Source organism: Apostichopus japonicus, chromosome 4 (assembly GCF_037975245.1).
Source record: "Apostichopus japonicus isolate 1M-3 chromosome 4, ASM3797524v1, whole genome shotgun sequence".
In the NCBI taxonomy this organism is placed as follows: domain Eukaryota; kingdom Metazoa; phylum Echinodermata; class Holothuroidea; order Aspidochirotida; family Stichopodidae; genus Apostichopus; species Apostichopus japonicus.
This window is the reverse complement of record NC_092564.1, coordinates 25,635,903-25,654,583: the sequence shown is the minus strand read 5'-3', so window position 1 is coordinate 25,654,583 and position 18,681 is coordinate 25,635,903. Positions and strand designations below refer to the sequence as shown.

General features: G+C 39.3%; 1 protein-coding gene and 2 long non-coding RNA genes across 3 annotated transcripts in view; 1 reads left to right on the top strand and 2 right to left on the bottom strand.

The window, feature by feature from the left end:
• Window positions 1-18,681, bottom strand: part of LOC139966931 (tyrosine-protein kinase Fer-like) — a 323,597-nt gene that overhangs the window by 6,284 nt on the left and 298,632 nt on the right. The window lies entirely within an intron of this gene.
• LOC139966939 (uncharacterized) lies at window positions 8,756-18,618 on the bottom strand. Its single transcript, XR_011792809.1, has 3 exons — window positions 18,481-18,618; window positions 9,829-9,880; window positions 8,756-8,770 (listed from the first exon to the last, which is right to left on the bottom strand). It is a non-coding gene; the product is annotated as an uncharacterized lncRNA (long non-coding RNA).
• LOC139966940 (uncharacterized) lies at window positions 11,755-14,705 on the top strand. Its single transcript, XR_011792810.1, has 3 exons — window positions 11,755-12,061; window positions 14,131-14,400; window positions 14,537-14,705. It is a non-coding gene; the product is annotated as an uncharacterized lncRNA (long non-coding RNA).

Below are 18,681 nucleotides of genomic sequence, written 5' to 3'. Positions count from 1 at the left end.
TATACATGAATACACAAACACATACATACTATACACACACACACCCACACACACACACACACACGCCATCACCATCACAAGGATTCCTTCGCTCTTTCGCAAGGAATCAATAAATTGTTAAAATATCCTACCTGTCGTGAAGGATTTGTGTAATCTCTTCAATTGGTTTTCCCAAGACTCTGTATCAGATTCCATATCACTTTCACAGTCCTCCTCATATGGATCAACTGGAACAAAAAAAATTATAAATGCTATGAATGATATCTGTTGCAGAATTAGGCATAAACCCAAGAGGTAATTGAATTGCCACTGGTAGTAGTTTTACTTAAGTGTAATCTTTTTTGGCAAACAGGTATTGAAAAATCCCAATCTGCTCTTCTCTAGCTATGGTGGTTAGCACAATATAGCTATCTCTAGTTGATCTTAGCATCATATGACCAATTCTTCAGCATCAATTTAAGATACAGTACAGTACTTTACTGAGTATTTGCTAGTGTGACTACAACTATGACTTGAGCAGAAGGAAAAGAAACAGGTCTATGCAGTCATGCTTTTGTGTATGGATGTATATGTGTACAGTATATGTAAGTGACATGCATGTGATGCCACTTGTAAACATAATAACTTGATACTTAAGGCAAACTTCAGTAGAGCTCATACTAGTTCGGTAGAATACCTTTTGTGAGTACATGGTCCCTATTGCTTTTGGTTGAGGTCAAAGTTCATCTGAGGTAAAAAACTGTTAACCTTTAATCATCGTAATTTGAGACAAACTTCAATTAAATTCATGCTTGTTATGTAGATTATTCATAGTGAGTACATGGTCCCTATTGTTTTTTCTCAAAGGTCAACAGATGTCAAACACTGACAACCTTGTAAAAACCTTATCTTGACAAGACACACTTCAATTGAGCTCATACTTAGTATGTGTATTCTTTAGAGTGTTTATATGACCCATATTGTTTTATATGGAGGTTAACAGAGGTCAAACATAGAAACCTTGTAAACAATATATATCTTAATGAGGTAAAATTCAATTGAGCTTATACAGTACTTGGTGGGTAGGTTACCCATAGTGAGAAGGTAGGTAGGTTCTCTTCTGTGCCAGATGGCTCATAAGGTTGGTGCTTAAACCTGGTTTCCATGATGCAAGTAAAATCAGAGTGAAACACTCCCCCAATCCGTCAATCCCTTGCTAACTAGCCCCTAGCCGAAGCTAGCGCCCATTTTAGAGATGGGTGGACTGAAGCAAATGGAGTAAAGTGTCTTGCACAAGGATTCAACGTATTGACTATGCCACCTGTGGGACTCAGACTCACAACCTGTGTGTTAAATGCAAAAGGCACTAAGCCACCATGACCCATAGTGAGTGAATTATTTCTATTAGTTTTTTCGGCAGTCAAAGGTCATGTGCGGTTAACAGAGGTCCAGCAATGTGTGGGACTGTGTGCGCGCCATAATGCAAAAGTGGACCTTTTCCAGATTGGACTTTGTTTGGGGACCCCTGCATATGTCACTGGCTTAAGGATAACAATTTTCCTTACCACGCAACAATGCTTTTTGCCTTGTTGGACAAACTCTCTTTGGGGTTGACCTGGAAGAACATGCTTGGTCAAGATCGCTACTTTCACGATCTTCATCCAGGGTACCTGCAAACCAAAATAAAAGAACCATGTACAATTTAATTAATTGTAAGTATGAAATTAATTCTTTCAACAAGAAATTGATAGGTAGATATTGATGGTTTGGCATATAAGAATTTCAGGTATCCTTTGACTCCATATTCAAGAACATCATATTCACTACAAATATTGTATTCTCATAATTAATTTACAACAGTGTGATTTCTTCTGACTAGTAGCCGTAATGGTAGACTTACATGGACTGTACTGTATGTTAATCAGTCCATGTACAATATTCAGCCCATAGACATGTACTGTACTGTTGGACACCTCACTAAAGTATGTCATTCAACACATGTGTTGTTTAGAATGATTTAGTACTTAAGCACACTTTTATAACTACCCTTTCTTTTTGCAGTGGCATAGTGAGGGGAGCAAGGGAACTTTCCCCAGGGCACAGGGTATAGGGCCCCCTGCCCCTCGGTGCTGATAATGCTCACTATGCCACTGATCGTACTTGGAGTTTTTGCATGCAAGACATAATCAAAATTTGCAATATATTGAAGAAAATACAGCAATTACAACAAAATGAATGTTGTACATATGACACCCAGCATGTAGCCATCCATGCGTGTGCATACTGTAGTAGGACACTTGTCACTGGTCCACCTTATTCCAGGGGGTTCATAAAGTTATGGATTTACCACCAGAGAGAAGACATTTACATGAATAAATAGGAGGTGGTGTACATGTGATTTCCTCTATCTCAAACAATATTTTGTGTCACCTTTACATATAAGTAACATTACCATATGAGTAACATATTTAATGAGTAACATTAGGATATTCAAAATTTCCAATACCTCAAAATATTGAAATGTTGAAATTATACAGATCAATGAATGGTAAGTAGGACAATCAGCATACAACCATTCACGCATGAGGGTGAGACACTTGTTACTGGTCCATCTTATTTCGGGAAATTATTAGGTAAAGATGATAAACCTGTCTAGCTCCTATTGAGGCACTACACAACCATTGAATGTTTCGTTACATCTTCCATACACTACTTCATATATAGACTAAAGAATTCCTGCTATATATAGAATGAACATAGACTTGTGTGTGTCATGAACACATGTGGCCTCCACTTGTCCACTTCTGAATATATATATATTATAAATAGGAAACATTAGGGGGACATCTTAAATCCATATTCCTTATATGTTAAAGACATACAGCTAAATGAATACTGTAGTAGGTAGGCCATTCAGCAAGCAGCCATGTACTATAAGACAAAGTTTGTTACTGGTCCATCTTTTGTCAGGGAATTTATAGTTGAGTATGCTAAACGTTTGCCTAGATCACTGTAGCCTATATGTCCATGACCTTTGAATACATATTCCATATACTACATTCTGTACCCCACAATGTACAATGAACATGGATTTGTGTGTTTGGAGGGGGGGGGGGGCTACTAAGTAAGAGAGACCCATTGAAGACGAGTGTACTTGATTTAGGGATTTTCTTGTACACACATTGCTTCCACCTTCTTATGTCAAATTAAACATTTTGTGTCAACTTCAACATAGGCAACATTAGGGGGACATATTCATATATGTTGAAGACATGTACAGCTAAATGAACAGTACAGTTAAGACAAAGTTTGTCATTGGACTAGTGTTCAAACGATTATGCATAACAGAAAATACCGATTATTTTTTTCATAATCATACCGATTCCGATTATTTGAAAATGAGAAAATATCCCGTTTATACGAAATCGGCAATAAAGTTTGTGATAGAAACAATTATTGTTGTGATTTTCCTCTGTTTCCGTTTGCTTCGTTGTAATACAAGGCTCTTAGATATCCTTTTGTATGTACCAAGTAACCTCTGGAGTTTCTCGGAAAGAAAAAAAAAAGACTTTTTTTTAAATTTCCAAAATACGAAAATATAACATCCTACCTAGTCAGTACTGTGCTAAGCGAATGGCCTAAACACCTCGACGTGAATGTCACCTGTTAATGGCTTGAAATGGGCTAAGAATAGTTACTCAAAATATCCATCTCAAAAAGTATCTCAGACAAACCATCCATCTTCAATCTTTACCAAAGTGTAAATTTTAATTACATATTGCCTTCATTCCGACATTATTTTGTACTTATTTTCAGTATTATACCGTTTATGAACAAATAGAAATGTTACGAACTTGAAGTTAAACATACCTATTCGTTACCTATTTAACTCCATTCAGGTTCAATTAGAAAGTGTAAACTTTAATAGGCCAATCAAACTGAAAAGCAAATTGTACCATTTGTAACTTGTTTAAAATTACTGTAAAATGTTACCAGATTGATGTAAAGAAATAATAACAACTAGAAACTACTCCAATATAAAATATAACATTCCCTCTATAAGACATAGCACATACCTTCCAAACAAATGCCGATTTCCAGCAAATTGAAAGTTGTAAACTAAGCTACGCATTTTTTTTGCAAACCGATGGTTAGGCTACATTTCCCATTGACTTAGTATGGTTGTTAGGCTAACATGTGGTCGAAGATTGCAGTTTACATGGATATTTATATTTTTTATTTGCGACACAACTAGAGCGAAAAAACAGATGGCAAGGTTAGATTTCCATGCAGTTGACTTTATAGTGTGAAGTAAGGCTACCATGTGGTCGGAGATTTGAGGGGATTTTAGGTTATTGTCGCTGGTACTGAAATTGCTTCGTAGAGGCCGTAATTTGCAAGTCACTCTGCGGGAAATTCCTGGTGATTGAGCGCGACCCTCCCGCACTGCTTCAAATTTGATGCGAGATGTGAGAACTGTTTACGCGATTCGCGCTGCAACTCCTAATTCGCAAAATTGGTATTGCTGCCATGCTTACTGTGCCGAGAAATATGAAGTCACTAACCATGAGGGAAGCAAAATCGGCGACCCTGGCAGCCTTATTTGATGAAATTACATTGTGAAAGACGTATAGAGGGTGTCTTTATTTTAATATTTCGTAGTAAAAGAACAAACCTAATACATCAGTTGATATTTTCAACTTCCATATGTTTTTGAATAATGATATTTTCACCTTACATATGTTTTTGAATAATCGGTATGACATAACTGGTATTCCACGTAATTTTTACCGATTCCGATTATGTTTTGATTATGCAATAATCGTACCGATTCCGATTAGGTTAATCGTTTGAACACTACATTGGACCATTTTATTTCAGGGAATGTATAGTTGAGGATGATAAATATTGGCCTAGCTGGCTCTCACTGTAGCGCTTCATGACCTTCGAATACATATTCCATACTACATACCTCACAATGTGCAATGGACATGGATTTGTGTGTGTGGAGGGAGAGGGGGCTACTAGGTAGGAAAGACCCATTGAAGACATGGGAACATGTTTTAAGGATTGCCATGAACACTATATGTGGCTTTAATGTCTTACAGGCCTATCAAATTAAATATTTTGTGTCAACTTACACATAGGCAACATTATGTTGAAGACGTGCTATTAGCCACTGTGCCCCTGCTTATCTTGAACCCTGGTCCATCTTATTTCAAGGAATTTATAGTTGAGGTTGCTAAACATTTGCCTAGCTCACTGTATCCCTACATGACCTTTGGAAAAATATTCCATACTACTTAGCTCACAGTGTCCAATGGGCATATAAGTGGAGGGGGGGGGGGGGTGGTACTAAGTAGGATATACCTGCATTGGAATCATGTGTAACTAGGCTATACCAAAGTTCAAACACAAGCGTTAAAATGCCTCAGAACTCAATTTTTTTTATAAGTAAATATTATATGTACTTGCCCAATGTTAAATGAATGGTGGTTATGACATTCAGCACACAGCCAAGTCCAGTAACACAAAGTTTGTCACTGGACCTGCATTGGGGTACACTTCAATCCATGCATTACCAAAGACATTTTTTGTATATGTACGCAGTTGTCAAACTCATTATCAATCACTACATGAAATATCAAACCTTTCGTACCTGTCAAGGTTTTGTGTGTTGTTTCAGGAGATGACTACTGTCACAGCAGCTTGTTTCAGATTCTGTAAAATTTTCACAACTTTCCTCATCTTGTGGAACTGAAAGATATGTGCAAAAGGTCATGAAGAATTTATAGCTACAGAGTATACAGTTCATAATTATTTAAGAATGAAACAGATCCAACAGTAAGCTAATGGGGTCTTACTTTACCAAGTGCTGTAACGTTAGCTAGGCGTTTTGGACTAGTCACTGACCATAACTGTGTGTTATGGTTTATCAAAGGTGGAAGCTGTTTAACCGATCATCAGCCAAATACCCAGAATTTGTAGCAAAGTACTGTACCTGTAATATATATTGTCATATTTTCCGAGAGTATTTTTAACTCATAGAGACAGATATTTTGACTATTTATTTCTTCAATGTTGTTTACATTTTAGACTGTTGAACAGTGGCTTAATAAATTGGACAGATCATTAAATGTTTTGTTTAGTGTATTTTCAATAAAATACTGTTTTTTTGCATGCTTTGGGCGCTGTTATTAGACCTCCTAATCAAAGGTTTATTCTATATATACTACTGAGGTTATATTAATTGTTGCGGTGGGATTAACTAAATCCTTTTGTCTCGATGATTTGTGTTTCAAGGGTTTTAAGTTTTGTTCTGCTTGAACCTTTTATTTATTTACCATTTTATTAAATAATTACTATACATAATAATTTATGTTTTATGGTGTTGCTTCATATTTCTTATTTGTGTCGATGGCCACCAATACTAATGAATGGGTGATCGTGATCTGGTAAATAAGTGAAGTTCCTTATCTGACTGAAATTCGGGTAAAACATTTACTAAAACCTCCACAACACAGTCACTGCTGTTTGCACGATTCTTACCCACTTTTACTAGTTTTAACAATAATTTTTTTCTTACTTAACTGTGTGTAGCACATCATCATGGACAATATCTTGTGATTATATTTTAAAAATGAATTCAGTGATAAAAGACAACAAATTTTGCCAAAACTTTACACACACAATACGGCAGGACAGACTTCTAAGTAACCATGCTGTTACCAGGACATTTGTACCCAAACCGCAGTATCAGCCAGTGAAAACAAACGATAGATACATTCACTAAGTACTATGGTCTAGCTTGATCGCCAGAGCTAAAATAATCTTATTCAGAAGTTTAAACTTCAAGTAATTTCAAATAATTGTGTAGTTGTTATTTGCTACTAAACACTAATCGTTTAAGTCAAGAAACCTTTTTTTTACTTAACTAGAGCCATTATCTGTATGTTATCTACACTATTCAAGAGTAGAACAACACATTGACATAAACATGATGCAGCTCAGATTTGCGACCCTTATAACGTCTCAGACCAAGATAAAATAGAAAAAATTCAAAGGAAGGCAGCACATTTTGTAACTCGTGATTTCCGTAGGCAATCCAGCGTCACTGAGATCTTAAAGACTTTGAAATGGGAACCCCTCATAGAAAGACAGAAAAGGGCCAGACTCATACATTTTTTTATCAAATTATAAATGGCCTAGTTGCAGTCCCAAACGAGACTAATCCCTTCTTGAAACCAGGGAGACGTGACAGCTATACTCAAATTCCTTGCTTTTCATGATAGTTTCTATCCTAGGACTATTAAAGTCTGGAATACGCAATCCTTGGCCAATAAGGAGAGCCATATTCTTTGAGGTGCTTAAAACTAGATTGCCCACGTATGGTTGTTAGTGTTACTAGCACTGCTGCCCTGAGTAACAACATCCTCGTTGTGATACCCGAGAGGGGTTTTAACAAGTACATAACAGAAACAGAAATACACTGTAGATTGGTGTGTGCTCACCGGCAAAAATCTGGTGACTGGCGAAAAGTGACTTCAGCCTGCGCTGCCCATAGACGTTAACTCGAATTAGGCAAGTCTGATGTAATTCACATATATATACCTTAGGCCTAGCCTAATCGTGCATCGTTTTATTGTACATCAACCATGGACTCTAGTGTGGAGGTTTGCGAAAAGTTCCCATTTTCATGCAGAAGAGGTTATAGCGCTTACACAGGTTAAATCTCTGACCAAGGTGGCTAAATCCTGACTAGTCCAAAATCACAACGTTGCACCACGGTGCACACACACAGAAATATTTTCTGAGTTCTCCGTACGCAATGATTTTGCACAGGAATGAGATCTCAAAATAAAATATAGTTCGTTATATACAGTAGATAGTAAATCATCTCCGTGCTCGGCGTTGCAAATGTTCAAAGCCCCCAGTCCCAAGCCCCCCACGGTATGGTACTCATACTTCATGAACACCTAGCTGGTACATACGAAATTTGGGTCAGGACTTAGTTTGGGTCAAATCCCTATTTTCCTTGGCGAACAGGGCCCGAATCACATGCCAGATATGCCAATTTTGTTTTTGACTTATAAAAAAAATGAAACAGCTCCTGTTGACTTTGTGTTAGCTCCGTGGGTGGGGTGTTGCAAATGTTCAAAGCCCCCAGTACCAAGCCCCCCACGGTATGGTACTCATACTTCATGAACACCTAGCTGGTATATACGAAATTTGGGTCAGGACTTAGTTTGGGTCAAATCCCTATTTCCTTGGCGCACAGGGCCCGAATCACATGCCAGATATGCCAATTTTGTTTTTATCTACAGATGTATATACCTGCACTAAGTAATAATGTAGCATGACAATGTTGCCTTTTTGGTCATTGGAAAAGAGTAGACTTTGGAACACATATCATCAGTCACTAACATAGCAAATTCTTTAATTTTAAGACTCGCGCAAAACGAAACGTTAATCTGACCTAGTTTCGAAAGAGATGTAACAAAAGTGTTAGACACCATCATCAACCCAGAAAATACGCACACAGCTTGCTACTGTACCTTTGGTAATTAGACACTAGTGTACAGTCAGTACATACAGCTGTGGTCAATACCTACAGCACAGTGTACAAACGATGCAGCGATGGACATATCTCAGGTCCAGCTAAAGATAACAAGGTATCACTTTCATTACTGTGTTCATTTTGTAGCTCAACAAGCAGAAAATTTCACTTGCAAGCAACAGAAAGTTTCCTTTTTTAGAGGGGCGAGTCTTCAATGCCTTTAATTGCCAAAATCTGATGATTAAATCAGAAGATATTTTCATCTCATATAGATACTACTAGACTGGAAAAGAGGAGCTTAATTAGGCGTTAGGTGAGACATTTCTTCAGGTATTTAGGCTTCATTTTGTTTCCTTTAATACTGATGCTACAGTACAAAAATTGGGGGTTGGGGGCCGGGGGGGCAGAGTAAGACCCAAAACTTATTATAGATTCAGAATCAATTTACCCCCTTGAGTTTTTAAGTTGCAGAAAAGGCAGCTTTTCATCAATGGTCTATATGTCTTATGCTTTACTTATATCTAATGATTGCTGTGTAATGAGATCCCTTTTGCGAATATGATTTGAAGTAATTCTAATAAAATAAGTATGTGGGAGCTTGGGGTATAGGAGCACAAGGCCTAGTTTTACTAAGACAATGGTCTCCATACAGGAGAGCAGTGGCAAAATTGCGTTCCATGTCATCCATTATTTTGTCAATCTGGTTATATGTGAAATTTAAAGGTCTTGTTCATATGAAATCTTGAACAATAAAAATTGTAATCTTTGCAGTCATGCTGGCATGTGTACATGGGTGTGTTTATGTGGTCATGCTTTGCAGCTTGTAAACACAATATCTCAAGAATGGAAACTTTGACAGTCCCCATGTTTGATATGTAGGTGGGCTACATTGAATAAAAGAACCTGATTGTCTTTAAAGATCAAGGTTTGGGGTCAAAGGATTTACGGAAATCCTTGTAAAAGCAATATCTCAAGAAGTAAAGCTTTCAGAGATTACAGGTTACCTGTGCTGATGTATTACACTGTTGTACTAAATAGAAGACTAAGACCGTTTTGGTCATCAATCACTCTTTGTAAATGTCTTTGTCTTTGTAAATATTCTTAATGCCACATCTCTTCCTCAATGCTTTTTGCTATAATACTTAAATCAAGTGTGTTGTTCATCCTGGCTATAACTTTTGATAACATTGAAACCACAATGCAGTTTTGCATTCTGGTTATACATCTTTCTTAGGACTGTTGTATATATTCCTGTTTCACATGCTGTTTATGATGTTTAATTAAAGGTTCACCTTTATTGGTATCTTCAATTCCTGTGTCTCTTATCTGTGACAGTGTCGGATTCTGTAATTTAAAATTGTCCAAGAAAGCATGGAAAACGATATTCATAGAAATTTGAAAATATAATAACCTGGTTCTGTTTTTATATGCATACTTCTAATGCATGTTTCAAAGGATTTGGTACTCACGTCACCCTAAGTGCATTTTGCACATTACATTTTTTTCAAGCACTAAGTATGACAAACTATAAAGTGTTATGCTCTCAGTACACTTGGTAAAGCATTTTCCTCCTATTACATGTAGGTCATCATTCAAACACTTGATATGAAATAATGTACTGAGTGTTCGCTATATATGCAGTGCAAATGTCCCTTTACCAAAAGACCCTGTTTAATAAAAAGAAATTGCTCTGCTGTGAATGGAACCCTAATTATAAACCTATTAGCTTAAACCTATAATCCGAAACCAAAATGTCTCCGCCTTGAAGCAGCCAAACAGGCACCATGAACAGCTTCGGCGCTGCAATGCAACATCAAACAAACAGTCAAAGCATTGTAGAAGAAAATATGTCAGTAAGACATCTCAAATTCTAGCAGGCCTATGTAGTTTTTCACAAAGGTAGTATGCTATTTTAATATTCTACAGCTCAGTTATTTTCTGTAGTGTTTCACACCAAGATAGCAGTCCAAACACTAGGTTGAACTGGTTTTGCCCACCATGGTTATTCACACACTTGATATTCCATTCTGGGTGTCACTTACCACATCAAAGACACAGTGGTTCAAACACTTGGTACAAAACACTGAGTGTTTCGTGTACCATCTTAACCAGACAGTAGGGTTGAGGCTAGTGTCAAGGTGTTTCGGCAACGCAGCTAGTTGAGACTAGTTTCAAGGTGTTTCGACAACGCCAGCTAGTTGAGACTAGTTTCAAGGTGTTTCGACAACAAAACTTGGTATTGCTTTCTGAGGGTTCCACTGAGATTAGAGTCAAGGTGTTTCGACACACAGCTAGTTGAGGCTAGTTTCAAGGTGTTTCGACAACAAGACTAATTTGTATTGCATTCTGAGGGTTTCACTGAGATTAGTGTCAAGGTGTTTCGACAACACAGCTAGTTGAGGTTAGTTTCAAGGTATTTCGACAACGCCAGCTAGTTGAGACTAGTTTCAAGGTGTTTCGACAACAAAACTTGGTATTGCTTTCTGAGGGTTCCACTGAGATTAGTGTCAAGGTGTTTCGACAATACAGCTAGTTGAGGTTAGTTTCAAGGTATTTCGACAATGCCAGCTAGTTGAGACTAGTTTCAAGGTGTTTCGACAACAAAACTTGGTATTGCTTTCTGAGGGTTCCACTGAGATTAGTGTCAAGGTGTTTCGACAACACAGCTAGTTGAGGTTAGTTTCAAGGTATTTCGACAACGCCAGCTAGTTGAGACTAGTTTCAAGGTGTTTCGACAACAAAACTTGGTATTGCTTTCTGAGGGTTCCACTGAGATTAGTGTCAAGGTGTTTCGACAACACAGCTAGTTGAGGTTAGTTTCAAGGTATTTCGACAACGCCAGCTAGTTGAGACTAGTTTCAAGGTGTTTCGACAACAAAACTTGGTATTGCTTTCTGAGGGTTCCACTGAGATTAGTGTCAAGGTGTTTCGACAACACAGCTAGTTGAGGTTAGTTTCAAGGTATTTCGACAACGCCAGCTAGTTGAGACTAGTTTCAAGGTGTTTCGACAACAAAACTTGGTATTGCTTTTTGAGGGTTCCACTGGGATTAGTGTCAAGGTGTTTCGACAACACAGCTAGTTGAGACTAGTTTCAAGGTGTTTCGACAACAAGACTAATTGGTATTGCATTCTGAGGGTTTCACTGAGATTAGTGTCAAGGTGTTTCAACAACACAGCTAGTTGAGACAAGTTTCAAGGTGTTTCGACAACACATATAGTTAAGGCTAGTGTCAAGGTTTTTTGACTACTGTACAAGACTTGGTATTGCATTCTGAGGGTTTCACTGAGATTAGTGTCAAGGTGTTTCGACAACACAGCTAGTTGAGACTAGTTTCAAGGTGTTTCGACAACACAGCTATATAGTTAAGGCTAGTGTCAAGGTGTTTCGACTACAAGTCTAATTGGTATTGCATTTTGAGGGTTTCACTGAGATAATTGTCACAGAGGTGTTTCGACAACGCAGCTAGTTGAGGCTAGTTTCAAGGTGTTTCGACAACGCCAGCTAGTTGAGACTAGTTTCAAGGTGTTTCGACAACAAAACTTGGTATTGCATTCTGAGGGTTCCACTGAGATAATATCAAGGTGTTTCGACAACACAGCTAGTTGAGGTTAGTTTCAAGGTGTTTCGACAACACAGCTAGTTGAGGCTAGTGTCAAGGTGTTTCGACAACAAAACATGGTATTGCTTTTTGAGGGTTCCACTGAGATTAGAGTCAAGGTGTTTCGACAACACAGCTAGTTGAGGCTAGTGTCAAGGTGTTTCGACAACAAGACTAATTGGTATTGCATTCTGAGGGTTTCACTGAGATTAGTGTCAAGGTGTTTCGACAACGCAGCTAGTTGAGGCTAGTTTCAAGGTGTTTCGACAACACCAGCTAGTTGAGACTAGTTTCAAGGTGTTTAGACAACAAAACTTGGTAAATGCATTCTGAGGGTTCCACTGAGATATGTGTCAAGGTGTTTCGACAACACAGCTAGTTGAGGCTAGTGTCAAGGTGTTTCGACAACAAGACTAATTGGTATTGCATTCTGAGGGTTTCACTGAGATTAGTGTCAAGGTGTTTCGACAACACAGCTAGTTGAGGCTAGTTTCAAGGTGTTTCGACAACAAAACTTGGTATTGCTTTCTGAGGGTTCCACTGAGATTAGTGTCAAGGTGTTTCGACACACAGCTAGTTGAGGCTAGTGTCAAGGTGTTTCGACAACAAGACTAATTGGTATTGCATTCTGAGGGTTTCACTGAGATTAGTGTCAAGGTGTTTCGACAACACAGCTAGTTGAGGTTAGTTTCAAGGTATTTCGACAACGCCAGCTAGTTGAGACTAGTTTCAAGGTGTTTCGACAACAAAACTTGGTATTGCTTTCTGAGGGTTCCACTGAGATTAGTGTCAATGTGTTTCGACAACACAGCTAGTTGAGGTTAGTTTCAAGGTATTTCGACAACGCCAGCTAGTTGAGACTAGTTTCAAGGTGTTTCGACAACAAAACTTGGTATTGCTTTCTGAGGGTTCCACTGAGATTAGTGTCAAGGTGTTTCGACAACACAGCTAGTTGAGGTTAGTTTCAAGGTATTTCGACAACGCCAGCTAGTTGAGACTAGTTTCAAGGTGTTTCGACAACAAAACTTGGTATTGCTTTCTGAGGGTTCCACTGAGATTAGTGTCAAGGTGTTTCGACAACACAGCTAGTTGAGGCTAGTGTCAAGGTATTTCGACAACGCCAGCTAGTTGAGACTAGTTTCAAGGTGTTTCGACAACAAAACTTGGTATTGCTTTCTGAGGGTTCCACTGAGATTAGTGTCAAGGTGTTTCGACAACACAGCTAGTTGAGGTTAGTTTCAAGGTATTTCGACAACGCCAGCTAGTTGAGACTAGTTTCAAGGTGTTTCGACAACAAAACTTGGTATTGCTTACTGAGGGTTCCACTGAGATTAGTGTCAAGGTGTTTCGACAACACAGCTAGTTGAGGCTAGTTTCAAGGTATTTCGACAACGCCAGCTAGTTGAGACTAGTTTCAAGGTGTTTCGACAACAAAACTTGGTATTGCTTACTGAGGGTTCCACTGAGATTAGTGTCACGGTGTTTCGACAACACAGCTAGTTGAGGCTAGTTTCAAGGTATATCGACAACGCCAGCTAGTTGAGACTAGTTTCAAGGTGTTTCGACAACAAAACTTGGTATTGCTTTCTGAGGGTTCCACTGAGATTAGTGTCAAGGTGTTTCGACAACACAGCTAGTTGAGACTAGTGTCAAGGTGTTTCGACAACAAGACTAATTGGTATTGCATTCTGAGGGTTTCACTGAGATTAGTGTCAAGGTGTTTCAACAACGCAGCTAGTTGAGGCTAGTTTCAAGGTGTTTCGACAACGCCAGCCAGTTGAGACTAGTTTCAAGGTGTTTCGACAACAAAACATGGTATTGCTTTTTGAGGGTTCCACTGGGATTAGTGTCAAGGTGTTTCGACAACACAGCTAGTTGAGACTAGTTTCAAGGTGTTTCGACAACAAGACTAATTGGTATTGCATTCTGAGGGTTTCACTGAGATTAGTGTCAAGGTGTTTCGACAACACAGCTAGTTGAGACTAGTTTCAAGGTGTTTCGACAACACAGCTATATAGTTAAGGCTAGTGTCAAGGTGTTTCGACTACAAGTCTAATTGGTATTGCATTTTGAGGGTTTCACTGAGATAATTGTCACAGAGGTGTTTCGACAACGCAGCTAGTTGAGGCTAGTTTCAAGGTGTTTCGACAACGCCAGCTAGTTGAGACTAGTTTCAAGGTGTTTCGACAACAAAACTTGGTATTGCATTCTGAGGGTTCCACTGAGATAATATCAAGGTGTTTCGACAACACAGCTAGTTGAGGTTAGTTTCAAGGTGTTTCGACAACACAGCTAGTTGAGGCTAGTGTCAAGGTGTTTCGACAACAAAACATGGTATTGCTTTTTGAGGGTTCCACTGAGATTAGAGTCAAGGTGTTTCGACAACACAGCTAGTTGAGGCTAGTGTCAAGGTGTTTCGACAACAAGACTAATTGGTATTGCATTCTGAGGGTTTCACTGAGATTAGTGTCAAGGTGTTTCGACAACGCAGCTAGTTGAGGCTAGTTTCAAGGTGTTTCGACAACACCAGCTAGTTGAGACTAGTTTCAAGGTGTTTAGACAACAAAACTTGGTAAATGCATTCTGAGGGTTCCACTGAGATATGTGTCAAGGTGTTTCGACAACACAGCTAGTTGAGGCTAGTGTCAAGGTGTTTTGACAACAAGACTAATTGGTATTGCATTCTGAGGGTTTCACTGAGATTAGTGTCAAGGTGTTTCGACAACACAGCTAGTTGAGGCTAGTTTCAAGGTGTTTCGACAACAAAACTTGGTATTGCTTTCTGAGGGTTCCACTGAGATTAGTGTCAAGGTGTTTCGACACACAGCTAGTTGAGGCTAGTGTCAAGGTGTTTCGACAACAAGACTAATTGGTATTGCATTCTGAGGGTTTCACTGAGATTAGTGTCAAGGTGTTTCGACAACACAGCTAGTTGAGGCTAGTTTCAAGGTATTTCGACAACGCCAGCTAGTTGAGACTAGTTTCAAGGTGTTTCGACAACAAAACTTGGTATTGCTTTCTGAGGGTTCCACTGAGATTAGTGTCAATGTGTTTCGACAACACAGCTAGTTGAGGTTAGTTTCAAGGTATTTCGACAACGCCAGCTAGTTGAGACTAGTTTCAAGGTGTTTCGACAACAAAACTTGGTATTGCTTTCTGAGGGTTCCACTGAGATTAGTGTCAAGGTGTTTCGACAACACAGCTAGTTGAGGTTAGTTTCAAGGTATTTCGACAACGCCAGCTAGTTGAGACTAGTTTCAAGGTGTTTCGACAACAAAACTTGGTATTGCTTTCTGAGGGTTCCACTGAGATTAGTGTCAAGGTGTTTCGACAACACAGCTAGTTGAGGCTAGTGTCAAGGTATTTCGACAACGCCAGCTAGTTGAGACTAGTTTCAAGGTGTTTCGACAACAAAACTTGGTATTGCTTTCTGAGGGTTCCACTGAGATTAGTGTCAAGGTGTTTCGACAACACAGCTAGTTGAGGTTAGTTTCAAGGTATTTCGACAACGCCAGCTAGTTGAGACTAGTTTCAAGGTGTTTCGACAACAAAACTTGGTATTGCTTACTGAGGGTTCCACTGAGATTAGTGTCAAGGTGTTTCGACAACACAGCTAGTTGAGGCTAGTTTCAAGGTATTTCGACAACGCCAGCTAGTTGAGACTAGTTTCAAGGTGTTTCGACAACAAAACTTGGTATTGCTTACTGAGGGTTCCACTGAGATTAGTGTCACGGTGTTTCGACAACACAGCTAGTCGAGGCTAGTTTCAAGGTATATCGACAACGCCAGCTAGTTGAGACTAGTTTCAAGGTGTTTCGACAACAAAACTCGGTATTGCTTTCTGAGGGTTCCACTGAGATTAGTGTCAAGGTGTTTCGACAACACAGCTAGTTGAGACTAGTGTCAAGGTGTTTCGACAACAAGACTAATTGGTATTGCATTCTGAGGGTTTCACTGAGATTAGTGTCAAGGTGTTTCAACAACGCAGCTAGTTGAGGCTAGTTTCAAGGTGTTTCGACAACGCCAGCCAGTTGAGACTAGTTTCAAGGTGTTTCGACAACAAAACATGGTATTGCTTTTTGAGGGTTCCACTGGGATATGTGTCAAGGTGTTTCGACAACACAGCTAGTTGAGACTAGTTTCAAGGTGTTTCGACAACAAGACTAATTGGTATTGCATTCTGAGGGTTTCACTGAGATTAGTGTCAAGGTGTTTCAACAACGCAGCTAGTTGAGGCTAGTTTCAAGGTGTTTCGACAACGCCAGCCAGTTGAGACTAGTTTCAAGGTGTTTCGACAACAAAACATGGTATTGCTTTTTGAGGGTTCCACTGAGATTAGTGTCAAGGTGTTTCGACAACACAGCTAGTTGAGACAAGTTTCAAGGTGTTTCGACAACACATATAGTTAAGGCTAGTGTCAAGGTTTTTTGACTACTGTACAAGACTTGGTATTGCATTCTGAGGGTTTCACTGAGATTAGTGTCAAGGTGTTTCGACAACACAGCTAGTTGAGACTAGTTTCAAGGTGTTTCGACAACACAGCTATATAGTTAAGGCTAGTGTCAAGGTGTTTCGACTGCAAGTCTAATTGGTATTGCATTTTGAGGGTTTCACTGAGATAATTGTCACAGAGGCGTTTCGACAACGCAGCTAGTTGAGGCTAGTTTCAAGGTGTTTCGACAACGCCAGCTAGTTGAGACTAGTTTCAAGGTGTTTCGACAACAAAACTTGGTATTGCATTCTGAGGGTTCCACTGAGATAATATCAAGGTGTTTCGACAACACAGCTAGTTGAGGTTAGTTTCAAGGTGTTTCGACAACACAGCTAGTTGAGGCTAGTGTCAAGGTGTTTCGACAACAAAACATGGTATTGCTTTTTGAGGGTTCCACTGAGATTAGAGTCAAGGTGTTTCGACACACAGCTAGTTGAGGCTAATGTCAAGGTGTTTCGACAACAAGGCTAATTGGTATTGCATTCTGAGGGTTTCACTGAGATTAGTGTCAAGGTGTTTCGACAACGCAGCTACAGTAGTTGAGGCTAGTTTCAAGGTGTTTTGACAACACCAGCTAGTTGAGACTAGTTTCAAGGTGTTTAGACAACAAAACTTGGTAAATGCATTCTGAGGGTTCCACTGAGATATGTGTCAAGGTGTTTCGACAACACAGCTAGTTGAGGCTAGTGTCAAGGTGTTTTGACAACACAGCTAGTTAAGGCTAGTGTCAAGGTGTTTCGACTACAAGTCTAATTGGTATTGCATTTTGAGGGTTTCACTGAGATAATTGTCACAGAGGTGTTTCGACAACGCAGCTAGTTGAGGCTAGTTTCAAGGTGTTTCGACAACGCCAGCTAGTTGAGACTAGTTTCAAGGTGTTTCGACAACAAAACTTGGTATTGCATTCTGAGGGTTCCACTGAGATAATATCAAGGTGTTTCGACAACACAGCTAGTTGAGGTTAGTTTCAAGGTGTTTCGACAACACAGCTAGTTGAGGCTAGTGTCAAGGTGTTTCGACAACAAAACATGGTATTGCTTTTTGAGGGTTCCACTGAGATTAGAGTCAAGGTGTTTCGACACACAGCTAGTTGAGGCTAGTGTCAAGGTGTTTCGACAACAAGACTAATTGGTATTGCATTCTGACGGTTTCACTGAGATTAGTGTCAAGGTGTTTCGACAACGCAGCTAGTTGAGGCTAGTTTCAAGGTGTTTCGACAACACCAGCTAGTTGAGACTAGTTTCAAGGTGTTTAGACAACAAAACTTGGTAAATGCATTCTGAGGGTTCCACTGAGATATGTGTCAAGGTGTTTCGACAACACAGCTAGTTGAGGCTAGTGTCAAGGTGTTTTGACAACAAGACTAATTGGTATTGCATTCTGAGGGTTTCACTGAGATTAGTGTCAAGGTGTTTCGACAACACAGCTAGTTGAGGCTAGTTTCAAGGTGTTTCGACAACAAAACTTGGTATTGCTTTCTGAGGGTTCCACTGAGATTAGTGTCAAGGTGTTTCGACAACACAGCTAGTTAAGGCTAGTGTCAAGGTGTTTCGACAACAAAACTTGGTATTGCATTCTGAAGGTTTCACTGAGATTAGTGTCAAGGTGTTTCGACAACGCAGCTATACGGTAGTTGAGGCTAGTTTCAAGGTGTTTCGACAACAAAACTTGGTATTGCATTCTGAGGGTTCACTTACTGTACCAGGACAAAGTGATTCAAACACTTGGAATGCCATGCAGGGTGTTTCAATTACGGCATCACAGACACAGTGATTCAAACACCTGTTACAGCAAACTGAGTGTTTCGTGTACCAACTTTACCTAGGGCCTAGATCTGAGGGTTTCGCTTACCTTAGTGATGCAAACAGTTAGTACCGCAAACTCAGTGTTTCGTTTCCATCATTTCTTGACTTGATTTTATGCATTTCGATTTAACAATGCTCTAAAAGTAACTAACAACTTCATCTCTATCCCCAACACATCCCAAAACTCCATAATACGATCGGCGAACTCTAAACGGAAGTGACGTTAGAGGTCAACTAGCTGTGTTGT